Here is a 12,075-nt window from a genome sequence, read left to right as displayed (position 1 = left end):
CTTTCATTTCTCCCTCCCACATTCAGGCCATCCAGCACTCTCAAAGGCAAATCAGTTCATCAGCATCAGAGCAGTTATCTTCCAGCCAAAAGATGGAGAGACAATCTAGAATTATCAGAACGTGGAATAACACCATGAAAATGATCAAAGTCAATGCACAGGAAAAAATACATGAACTGCAAGACCACAGACTTCGCAGAGCAAATAGAAGACTCTGAAAGACTAACAGAAACTAGCACAATATTGTAAAGTAATTACACCCCAATAAAAAATTATGATCTATTGAATGAAAATTATCTGGGAAAAAATAATTTTAGGTGATGCAGGTCATGTAAATTAAAACTTACAAGGCAACTTTATTGCTTTTATTTCACTAGAAATGATGTAAGTCTGTTCTTCATTGATTTAAAACAGATTTTGTTTTTGTTTTGAACTAAAACATTAGAAAAATTCATCAAAGTGTCAAAAAATTATATTCTGAGATACTTAAGAAATGGATCCTATCCATTAGAGAAGACCAAGCCTGCATGGAAAAAAAAAATAATGGAAAAGAAATATTGGACTTAGAAGCAAGGTTGCTGCATTACGAGCTGTGCTGGATAGCAGAAGGGGCAAGGCCATTCAGCAAAGGAGGAAGTTGAAGAAGGGAACATACTTGTTGCACAGTGCTAAGGGGCAGAGAAACATCTGGAGAAATGGAAGCTTGACTCACATATCACTTTCACCATTTCTCTCAGCCTCTCGATTCCCTTCCTCTCCCTGGAAGTTTTATATAATTTTTATTGTGTCTGTGTCTGTGTGTGTGCACACTTTCATTTTATAAATTGAATATTATTGTGTCTATATTTTCTGGAATTTTCTCTGTTCATGAATTGTATGGCTAGAATTTTCAAATTTTCTATGTGCTTTTCTTGGCATACGTTTGTAACAGCAATTTTCAAAATAGAAACAAAAATATATTGGAGTAAAGATTTTCGTATGTTTCCCTGATATAGATGCTTACCCATTTATTCAACATTTTTAGCAAACTGAATTAAAAATTTCTGTTCTGCGTCTGAGTTGCAGATCTGATGAGCAACAGCTACATACATAAATGGGAATTCACTCATTTTTCTCCAGTTAGTTTTAAAAGGCTTGAAAAGATGTGAATGGGATGCCTAACTTTATTCAGCAATTTAACAAACATTACTGAATATAGTGCAGGTGGCTGACTCTATGGTAAAAAATAAATAAAAAACAATGATTTGAAGTCTTTTCCCATTCAGGATTTCAGGATACATTTTCTCACAGAGAATATGGACACTTAAACAACTATCACATAATTTGCTAAGGCTGTGATAGATGTTTATATAAATTGCTACAGGAATACAGACAAGGAAATTCTCATGGTGCAGAGAGATATCAAGTCCTGAACCAAAGAAAAGGGCACTGCATTTAATATATATATATATAAAATTAATATATTAATTATAATTTTTTTTGAGGAAGAATAAGTGCCACATGGTGGCCAACCAAATGGGCTGGAAAGAGAAGGCAGCAAAACGCTGAGCTGAAGGTGACTCAGATATATCCTGGAAAAATACCTACTTGCTTCTGTTAATTAAGATGGAGAAAATAAAAGCATCCTTGAACTGACTTGTAAGGAGCAGGGAGAATGGATGATTTTAGTTCTAAATATATTGTTTTCATATGCCACGGGTCAGCTAAATGGAGCGGCAGTCCTGTAGAGTAAAATTGTACCTCGTGTTTCATAATTTTTATATTAAACATAACATTAAAACATTAACATAGTAAAGACTATAAGAAATCTTATGGCAAAGAAATTGGCTGAATTGATTTAATCTTGCTTATTTTTGTTTTCCTAAGTATTGCTATATCCTGTGGAACAGGTAGCTAAAAGAACTTTGAAAAATGTTGTAATATTGACACATATGTTATGTAAGATTCTCTGAGGAGCATATTGTTAAATCCGGATGTTTAATGAGACCTTTATCTACTCTTCTATGCCAATAGTATTAAATACCTCTTCTCTCTTCACAAGGTTCCTTTAGGCATCTTGATGAAACCAACACGTGTAAAATACTTTTCACCTAAAATCACGGCCATGAAGATCTGAGGGTCATCTCTGAAAACTTCTGGCAGTGAAGCCTAGCATTTTTGAAATACTGTGTCAAAAACTGATTTGCTTTGCATCACTAGCTGTGTCCCACACTCTTAATTTGTGTGGAGTGTAATATGGCACATCTTCTGTGCATCAACCTGAGTCAGGAAGACCCTCTGGAGAAGGGAATGGCAATCCACTCCAGTATTCTTGCCTGGAAAATGCCACCGACAGAGGAGCCTGGCGGGCTACAGTCCATGGAGTTGCAATGAGTCAGGCACGACTGAGCAACTATCTCTACGACTACTTCTTTGTGCATGTAAGAGAAAATAACCGGTCTTTTCACCATTGCAAAGGGAATTCATCATTTAGAGTAATAACATGCTACTTCCTCAGCCCAACAGGGCTGCCTGAATGTCAGAGAATGAAATCCTTAACATCAAACACCCCCTTTCACCCTGGTAAGGACACCAGACAGAGGTCAGTTCTTGGTCCCTACACCCATTTCTGCTGACTCTTAGGCCACCGTCAGCCTGAGCTTTGATCAGACACTGCCTGTACCTGCAGCCTTCTGTGTGATTTGTGCAGGACACACCATGGCTGCTGGCTGTCACTCAGCCCAGGAGACAGTACCCTTCCTTGTCACTGTGGGGGCCCGTCCTCATCAGCGGCCAGGTAGCCCCATTAGGCACCAGACTGAAGTAGCCCGCGTGTCATGTCTGCAGGTGGCTCCTGAGCCAGAAGTGACACGGGGCTTTCATGGGACAGGCTGGCACCCCATAGCACCTCTCGTAGTTAAAAGGCATTCATAGAGAAAAGGGGGGCACCCAGGGCAGGAGGCCTGCGCCTTTGGTTGCCATCTCAGGGACTTGGTCATGGAACCAGCACCCTGCAATACTTGCATCTGAGGTCTCGAGGTTATAGAAGTCAAAGGCTCGGGGTGACAAGAAATCACAGAGCAGACCAAGAGTCAAACACACCACCCAGGTGGCCCAGCCAGGGACCCCAAATCCCAGCATGAAGGCACTCAGGATAAGATAGCTTGAGGCCAGGGTCTTACCAGGGGATGACAGGGGTGCTTCCTGGAACCCAGACACCCTGAGTGTTCCCACCACTGGCCACACCCTTGCTAGGGTGTCAGCACTTGCCCAGGATGCAGCCCGAAAACAGGGTGAAGTCCCAACACTCCTGTTCCCATGCCAGAGCCTGGATCTGTCTGCGAGGAGTCGGCACGGGTCACTCAAGTCTCAGCGTTGGAGGCGTCTGAGGTCCCGCCAAGGGGACATTAGCGCCTCGCTCCTGATACTACGGGATAGAAAGTCAGGGCAATATCTTCAGCTTCTCTTCACCTGTCCCCTCCTCACTTTGGCCGCTCAGCATCGCATGAGATAGGAGACTTACACGATTGTTAGGCTGAGGAAGAATAGAATATTTTAGTCTTTTCCCTTTGGGAGCAGGGGCCATGGACTGCAGGCATTTCTCCGACCCTCTGTGCAGTCAGCTTACCCATCCAGTGCTGGCTTTGACTGGACACTGAGTCAGTACAATACGGGTTGGGTTAGTACTGCCTGTTGGGCTTTCAGACTAAGATATGTTTCCTAGTCTTGCCTTTATCACCAGCGAAGAAATTATTCATTCTTCCACAGGCCTTAGTATTTTCTCTTATTTTTGACTTATTCCTCAGTCTAGAACCTAGGCAGGGAAGAGGTTTATTATTTACTGAACCCTGATGGGGTTCAGGACAAGCCACTCCCAAATAAGGAACTGTAACATATTGATTATTTTGAATTAAATTGACTTAAGAAGCAGTTGTTACAAGGACACTTTCAACCTCCTCTGTCCCCTTGAAGAAAGAAAATCAGTCTCTCACATGTAAGGTTCTCTCCATGTGCCAGGAAGTGAGAGACACCCTTATCACCAGGAATGGGGAATTCAAGGCTGAGAAGGATATGTCCACAAACCTGTTATTTCCTTACTCATTTACTGCCCCAAATTCAAATTTCTTTGTCTAGTCAGTTCCTCACAAATTTATGTTCTGTCTGAAAGGTATAAAAATTGCCATCTTTGGTCACTCTGAATATCAACCTTTCATAAGCCCCTGTGTATATAACATTGAAATGTTTTTTCTCTTATCGATATATTTTGTGCTAATTTAATTATTTGTTGCTGTTGCTGTTGCTGTTTAGTCGCTAAGTTATACCTGCCTCTCTAGAGACCTCAAGGACAGTGGCCCGCCAGGCTCCTCTGTCCATGGGATTTCCCAGGGAAGAATACTGGAGTCGGATGACTGGCCAACCAACAAAACCAAGAAGGGATGAAGGAAAAGTTTTCCTCCCCCACAATCCCCTCAACAAGTCCCATGGCTTTATTAATGATTCAGGTATGCGGCCCTGCAGAGGGTCTCACAGATTTTTCTAAGAACTCAAATGGTTGACTGGATCTGGGAAGTGACACTTATTTGTGCTAAGTAATGCCCTCAGCATGCTACACAAAGCATATCTTATTTCATCCTCACAACCTACAAATGAGGATAAACATTATTAATACTGCGGCTTCAAAAGAACCAGAGGCTCAGAGACTTTCAGTAACTTGTACCACATCAGGCAGCTTCTGAATTCCTTGCTCCACTGCCCAAGCTCTGCACCATGGGTTACTTGGAATTTCTATGGAAACCAAATGATGGCCCTTCCCTTCCTGCCATATTTAATCCAGCTCAGTTCAGCTCAAACTTGGAGGAGGATTATGTCTGGCAGTTTGGAAGAGCTTGATGGTTACTAATGAAGATTCTAAAGTCTCTCTCATTTTGTATCCAGCTCTAGCTTTGTCATCCTGGACAAATGATATATGGATATCAAGTGTCCATTTATTTTATCTAAAAACCAAGTAATACTTTTTATCTAAAAGCAAAGTAATAATAGTCCTTACCTCTTAAAGTGAAACGAAATGTTGCATATAAAGTGTGTAGCACAGAGCCTGGAACATAGAAATCTATGCTGTCCTCAAAGCCTGATGGGTAAGTCACAAGTGTTTAACTATGCTTTCTCCTAGTCTGAATTGCTGTTTCTTATGAGTAAGTGCACGGTAAAAATAATTTATGTATCCCATACCAGTGTTACTGATTCAAATAACATACATGCCTTGGTCACAGAATCACTTGGAATCATACTTCTAGATTTCATGCTTTAGTGCCCAGCAAAAGGCATATGGAATTTGCTACGGGTGGGGGGTATGCTTCCATAAAATAAAATTAGATTTTTATTTTCAATAAATTCACTCACTCAGAAAGGCCTAGAATTTGTGCCTTTCTCTAGAAATGCTCTCTTATCTGAGCCCCATCCTTATTATTGGCTAACTTCATTATTCAGGCTTCGTACCCCAGAATGAAAATGCTTCAAAGAGGCTCTTTCTGAACACTGGGCTCTGAGTCCCCTAGCTATAGGCTCACCAAGCAGGTGTTCCTTTCCTCTTTGTAATAATTTGTGCACCAAACAAGACGTGAGTCACGTCTGTCTTATTTGGTACTGTTTGCCTAGGGTCTAGCACAGTGTGGGGAGGTCATACACATCTGTCACGTTGAGTTGATTGAAAATAGTCCACATTCTGTCAGATAAATGAGGGCAAACCAACACATGTATGACATTTGCCTTATGCTAGGCATTTAACAGACACAACTACAATTTATTCTTAACAATTCCACATGATACCCAGTATTACCCTCCCATACCCCTACTCCCCCCAAATGCTGAAGCTTAGTATGGTTAAGTATCAGGCCCAAAGGTTATCAACTGCTTATCAGCAACTGGATTCAGAGCCTGGTATATTCTACTACAGTGCCATCACTTTTATTACTATGTGGATGGATGCAGCAAAACCAATGAAGTACAGTTTGATTTGATGGATAGACAGACAGATAGATAACTGTTGTTGTTTTTCAGTCACTAAGTTGTGTCTGTCTCTTTGCAGCCCCATGGACTGCAGCACGCCAGACTTCCCTGTTCTTCACTGTCTCCCAGAGTTTACTCAAACTTGTGTCCATTGCATCAGTAATGCCATCCAACAGTCTCATCCTCTCTTGCCCACTTCTCCTCCTGCCTTCAATCTTTCCTAACATGAGGGTCTTTTATAATGAGTTGGCTCTTCACACCAGGTGGCCAAAGTATTGGAGCTTCAGCTTCAGTATCAGTGCTTCCAATGAATATTCAGGATTGATTTCCTTTAGGATGGACTGGTTAGATAGATGGTACAGACTGTTTTGTTTCTTCAGGAAAATATGTAACAAAAACACGTCAATAGCAATGTCACTTTATGTCACTCAAACTTTACTAGATCTTTCGAATAGCCAGATGTACAAAGTTGCTTCCCAGGTGGTTAAGCTAGTAAAGAATCTGCCTGCTCAGTGCAGAAGACACAATAGACACAGGTTCAGTCCATGGGTTGGGAAGATCCCCTGGAGGAGGAAATGGCAACCCACTGCAGTATTCTTGCCTGGAAAATCCCATGGACGGGGAGTCTGGCAGGCTATGGTTCATGGGGTCTCAAAGAGTTGGACGTGGCTGAGCATGCATGCACACTGACTGACTGACAAAATTGTTGTCATGCTTGGGTTGAAAACAAAATCCTTTCCCAGCACTACAAGCCAACACAGAAGGTTAATTTTTCTGCTGATTCCTCTGAGCAGGTGGTGGCTGCTGACAGTGCTTTCCCTGTTGGACAATGACTGCGATGAAGCACCTCAACGTCTCATTCATTTGCACAGAGAAGACAGGCTGCCTCCAGTGCCAGCAGAGCCGCACATTTCATTATCAAATAATGTAGCAGGAAACGGAAAATATTTACTCTATCACCTAATGCATACCCTTCTTCCCTGGGGTGTGTTGACTCTGTGCTTTGGACAGCCTGGATTAAACAAAACTGTGGGGAAATGCTCCATCACTTAATCAACTCTACAACTGGAAACACTTTTCTGACACTCATATTTAATTGGAGAGGGCAATGGCACCCCACTCCAGTACTCTTGCCTGGAGAATCCCATGGACGCAGGAGCCTGGTAGGCTGCAGTCCATGGGGTTGCTAAGAGCCAGATGCGACTGATTGACTTTACTTTCACTTTTCACTTTCATGCATTGAGAAGGAAATGGCAACCCACTCCAGTGTTCTTGCCTGGAGAATCCCAGGGATGGGGGAGCCTAGTGGGCTGCTGTCTATGGGGTCACACAGAGTCGGACACGACTGACGTGACTTAGCAGCAGCAGCAGCAGCAGCAACATATCTAATTAACAGTAATAATAAAAGTAATGTGATGGTACTGATACTTTGGCCAAAATACAGAGTAGTGTCACCAAATTAAACTTTAACAGAAGCTTCCTACTACTTGCCCACCTTTCATCCCAATCACTGCCAAAAGAAAAGAAAAAAGAAAAAAACCCAACAAGCCACTTACTCCCCAGTTGTGATGTATGCCTGAAATGAATTTGCATAATGAATAGCAAAATTGAAATAAACACTAATTAGGTACTGAATGAGATCTGGAGAGGTGATTCTAGTAATTTGACCAGCTAATCATCAGATGATTTCTCAGCTATGATTGTACATACCAGAAATGTACTATCTGTTAAAAATGCAAAACCAGTGGGTCAATGCTTAGGACAATGGCCCCAAGGGACACAGACATCAGGCCATCATGATTCTGTCATTGTTTCTGGTCTGTGGACAACATGCTTATATGGTTAGCATGTGTTGACCACCTATATGACAGGTATTACTGTAAGGTCTCCAGACAGTGAAGTTAGGTAAAGATGAGGGTGCATGCTCAGTCGGGTTCAACTCTTTATGACTCCATGGACTGTAACCTGCCACGTTCCTCTGTCCATGGAATTTTCTAGGCAAGCATACTGGTTCAGTTCAGTTCAGTCGCTCAGTCATGTCTGACTCTTTGTGACCCCATGGACTGCAGCACGTCAGGCCTCCCTGTCCATGACCAACTCCTAGAGATTACTCAAACTCATGTCCATTGAGTTGGTGATACCTTCCAAAGATCTTATCCTCTTACTGGAATGGGTTGCTATTTCCTACTCCAGGGAATTTTCCTGACGCAGGGATCAAGTTTAGCTAATTTAATCTACACCATTTTATCTTTAAAAACTGTTAAAAGCACAAAGAGTTTAAGTAACTTGGCTAACAACTTATCGTATCTGATGAACAGTAAAATCTAGAATTAACCCAAGATGCCTGCTTCCAAAGTCTAGGCTCTCCACCATTAAGTTAAGCTATCTTTCTCCATCTGTAATTATTTATGGCTGAATTTATGCAGTAGACACTCTCAGTTTGCTATAAGAGGAAAATTGCCATTTAAAATTTATTTCCAATCTCCAATATCAACTTCATCATAACTTTGACTTTGGGAACCATCATCAACCAAATGACTAATGTAAAGTTAAAGTATGATGACCCTTGCAATTGGCTGCCATTTAATCCAGAAGTTCAGTTCAGTTCAGTTCAGTCGCTCAGTCATGTCCGACCCTTTGCAACCCCATGAATCGCAGCACGCCAGGCCTCCCTGTCCATCACCAACTCCTGGAGTTCACTCAGACTCACGTCCATCGAGTCCGTGATGCCATCCAGCCAGCTCATCCTCTGTCATCCCCTTCTCCTCCTCCTCTGTCATGCCCCTAATCCCTCCCAGCATCAGAGTCTTTTCCAATGAGTCAACCCTTCGCATGAGGTGGCCAAAGTACTAGAGTTTCAGCTTTAGCATCATTCCTTCTAAAGAAATCCTAGGGCTGATCTCCTTCAGAATGGACTGGTTGGATCTCCTTGCAGTCCAAGGGACTCTCAAGAGTCTTCTCCAACACTACAGTTCAAAAGTATCAATTCTTCGGCGCTCAGCTTTCTTCACAGTCCAACTCTCACATCTATACATGACCACTGGAAAAACCACAGCCTTGACTAGACAGACCTTTGTTGGAAAAGCAATGTCTCTGCTTTATATGAATTGAAATTTAACATGTTTAGAAGACTGAGGGGTTAGTCAGTTATACATCTAAGTTGTTTAGTTTCCGAATGGAAATGCCTAAGAAAATCACTAAGATTTCTTTTCCATTGGCTACTGATCAGTAGAGGTAGTTCATGGTGAAACCACTGGCAGAAATGTCTTCTGGCAGTTGTCTACAGCATGGAAATCTCAATTTAGGCCAAAAAGTCAATAGCTATCATAAAAGTTAAATTACTTCCTTCACTAAAATCCCGGAGCACTGTTGGAGCATGTGTAACCCTGACATACCTGTTCCATGTAACAGTGCTCTAGCCTGGTACTTCATATACATGATCACTCATCTTCATGAAGATATTAAGAAGCAGTTTTGTTACCTCTAGTTTATAAATAAGGAACTCTGAGTTACACAGACCATAAGAATAAAAGTTAAATCAAATCTAGATTTCCTTAAAAAACTTTTCTTAAAAGTTTTCCAATCCCTGCTTATAAATATTCTCATAACATCTCCAGATTAATAAACATTTTCCATGTATCCCTAACACCATTACTCCTTAATGTCTTAACTTCTTTCCAGCATTGAAGGTAAGAAATCAGCAAGAAGAGTCTTAAATTAAAACACAGCCTAGACCATTGCTGAGTCTGGCTTTTCTTCAAAGAGTTACATCTCATGACTGGTTCATTTAGTCCGTGCACGAGTATGTGATCAGTCACTCAGCTCAGTCACTCAGTCTTGTCCAACTCTTGCAATCTCATGGACTATATCCTGCCAGGCTCCTCTGTCCATGGGATCAAACATACTGAAGGAGATTGCCATTTCCTCCTCCAGGGCACCTTCCCAACTTAGGCATCAAATCCATGTCCCCCACGTCTCTTGTACTGCTCAAAAATTCTTGGGCACTGAGCCACCAGTGAAGCCATTTAGCTCATTCACATGTATTTGCACATCAATTCAGAGGAGCCCACTAGTATTTTAAAATACCAGAGACTTTGCTATAATTCTATCACCCAGTCACATATCTGCCCCACAGGGCAGATCTATAACTGCCCAGAAATACAGAATAAAAGCAAATATTAAGAGAGTATACTGTAAGAGAATTTGAGGCATACTCTCTAGTTAGAATACTTAGCTGTATAATATTTTATTTACCATAATTCAGTTTAGTCCATTATATATCATCAGTGTTGAAAAAAATTTTGGCATGATTTTTCAATTTAAAAATAAATTCTCTCAACACTGAAAGCACTGAAATCACAGCAATAAATAGTACGTGATCAGAGGCTCAGACAGCAATTGAATAATAGTTTTATTACTTTTTATGTGACAAAAGTAACTACTACAGACTTCAGTGTCTTCCTTTCAATTCTATCTTAAAATGAGTATAGGAAAATCATGATTAGATATTTTATGGAAAAGAAATCACTAGACTAGACATGAGAGCATTTTCTCAGTTCATTCATAAATAGACAGGAAACATGTTTTTCTAATTTAAAATGAAGCAATTCTGTCCCATGTAAAATCGATACACCTACCCAAAATTCAGATTGTTTCTTATAATGAATACACTTTATCTGGGTGATCTCAATCATTCTTATAGCTTCAAATGTCACATATTTGCCCAAATTCTTAGCTGATAGAAAATCTCAGCTTCTGGCTTGATTTCCAAATCCATTTATACATTGGATATTTTAATTTGAATGACCTACAAGAAAGTCAAGACCCACATAACAATTAATTCTAAATGAAATCAAGAAAACAGTTTTTATTAAAACACAAGTGGGTGGGTTTACTTCATTACAATTATTGGTTAATCTAGTCTAGATCTCCTGGGGTAGGCAATGGCAGCCCACTCCAGTACTCTTGCCTGGAGAATCCCAGGGATGGGGGGAGCCTGGTGGGCTGCCGTCTCTGGGGTCGCACAGAGTCGGACACGACTGAAGCGACTCAGCAGCAGCAGCAGCTAGTCTAGATATTTCTGGTCTTGATGATCACAGGCAGATTGAAAGGCCACCACGTGCTGCATTCCATTCTCATTTGCGTGTGTGTGTATGCTCAGATGCGTCGGACTCTCTCTGGGCCCATGGACTGTAGCCCACCAGGCTCCTCTGTCCACGGGATTTTTCAGGCAAGAATATTGGAGTGGGCTGCCATTTCCTACCCTAGGAGATCCTCCCCACCCAGGAATCAAACCTGGACTCCAGCAACTCCGGCATTGGCAGGAAGGTATTTTACCGCCAGGGCCACCTCCTCTCCCCCACCCCACCCCATTCTCATTTACATCACTATAAAAACCATTGAATAAGTCCCAGCCCAGTTCCTGGGCACCCCATTATGCTCAAGTCTGGCCAACACTCTCTTGAGGTACAATAAGCTGCTCTTTGACTTCCTAAAACTCATCCAGACCTGCCACACAGACAGAGGCAGAAGACAGATGTTGAAACAGCAGCAATAGAAACAACATGAAAACAAGGGCAATCATTCTGTGATCAGCCTGGTGTGAACAAAGGAGTGGGGACCTTAGGCATGGCCCCTGACTTGCTGTCTGGAAGCATAATTGAGAGAAATGTTCAATGTGCCAAGCTACGGCAAAAGCAATTCTTCATTCATGTTCTTAGTCAAAAAAGGTCTGATTGCTATCAAATCAATATTCATAATATCCAAAATAAAATTTCTACCATATCTTGAATTGTATTTACAACTCTAGCAAACCCATAAAACATGTAATTTGCATTTGTGACACTTATATAACACATGGTTATATGCTCCTGAAGGAAGTTGCTAATCCCCCAGCACTGACCAGAGTCACAAAGTCACTGTGAGAAGGCTCAAACTCATCTTCCTCCAAAGGTCACTTCTCCAAAGAGGCCCTTCCTGCCAAGGCTCAGGGCCCAGCACATCCATTCCTGGGAATCTATGTCAACGATGTCACATTCTTCCTGTTGTGTGCTCGCATCATCCCTGCAGGGTTTCTTTATTCTTTTCCAG

Source organism: Capra hircus, chromosome 15, assembly GCF_001704415.2.
Source record: "Capra hircus breed San Clemente chromosome 15, ASM170441v1, whole genome shotgun sequence".
Taxonomy (NCBI): Eukaryota; Metazoa; Chordata; class Mammalia; order Artiodactyla; family Bovidae; genus Capra; species Capra hircus.
This window is presented reverse-complemented; position numbering follows the sequence as displayed.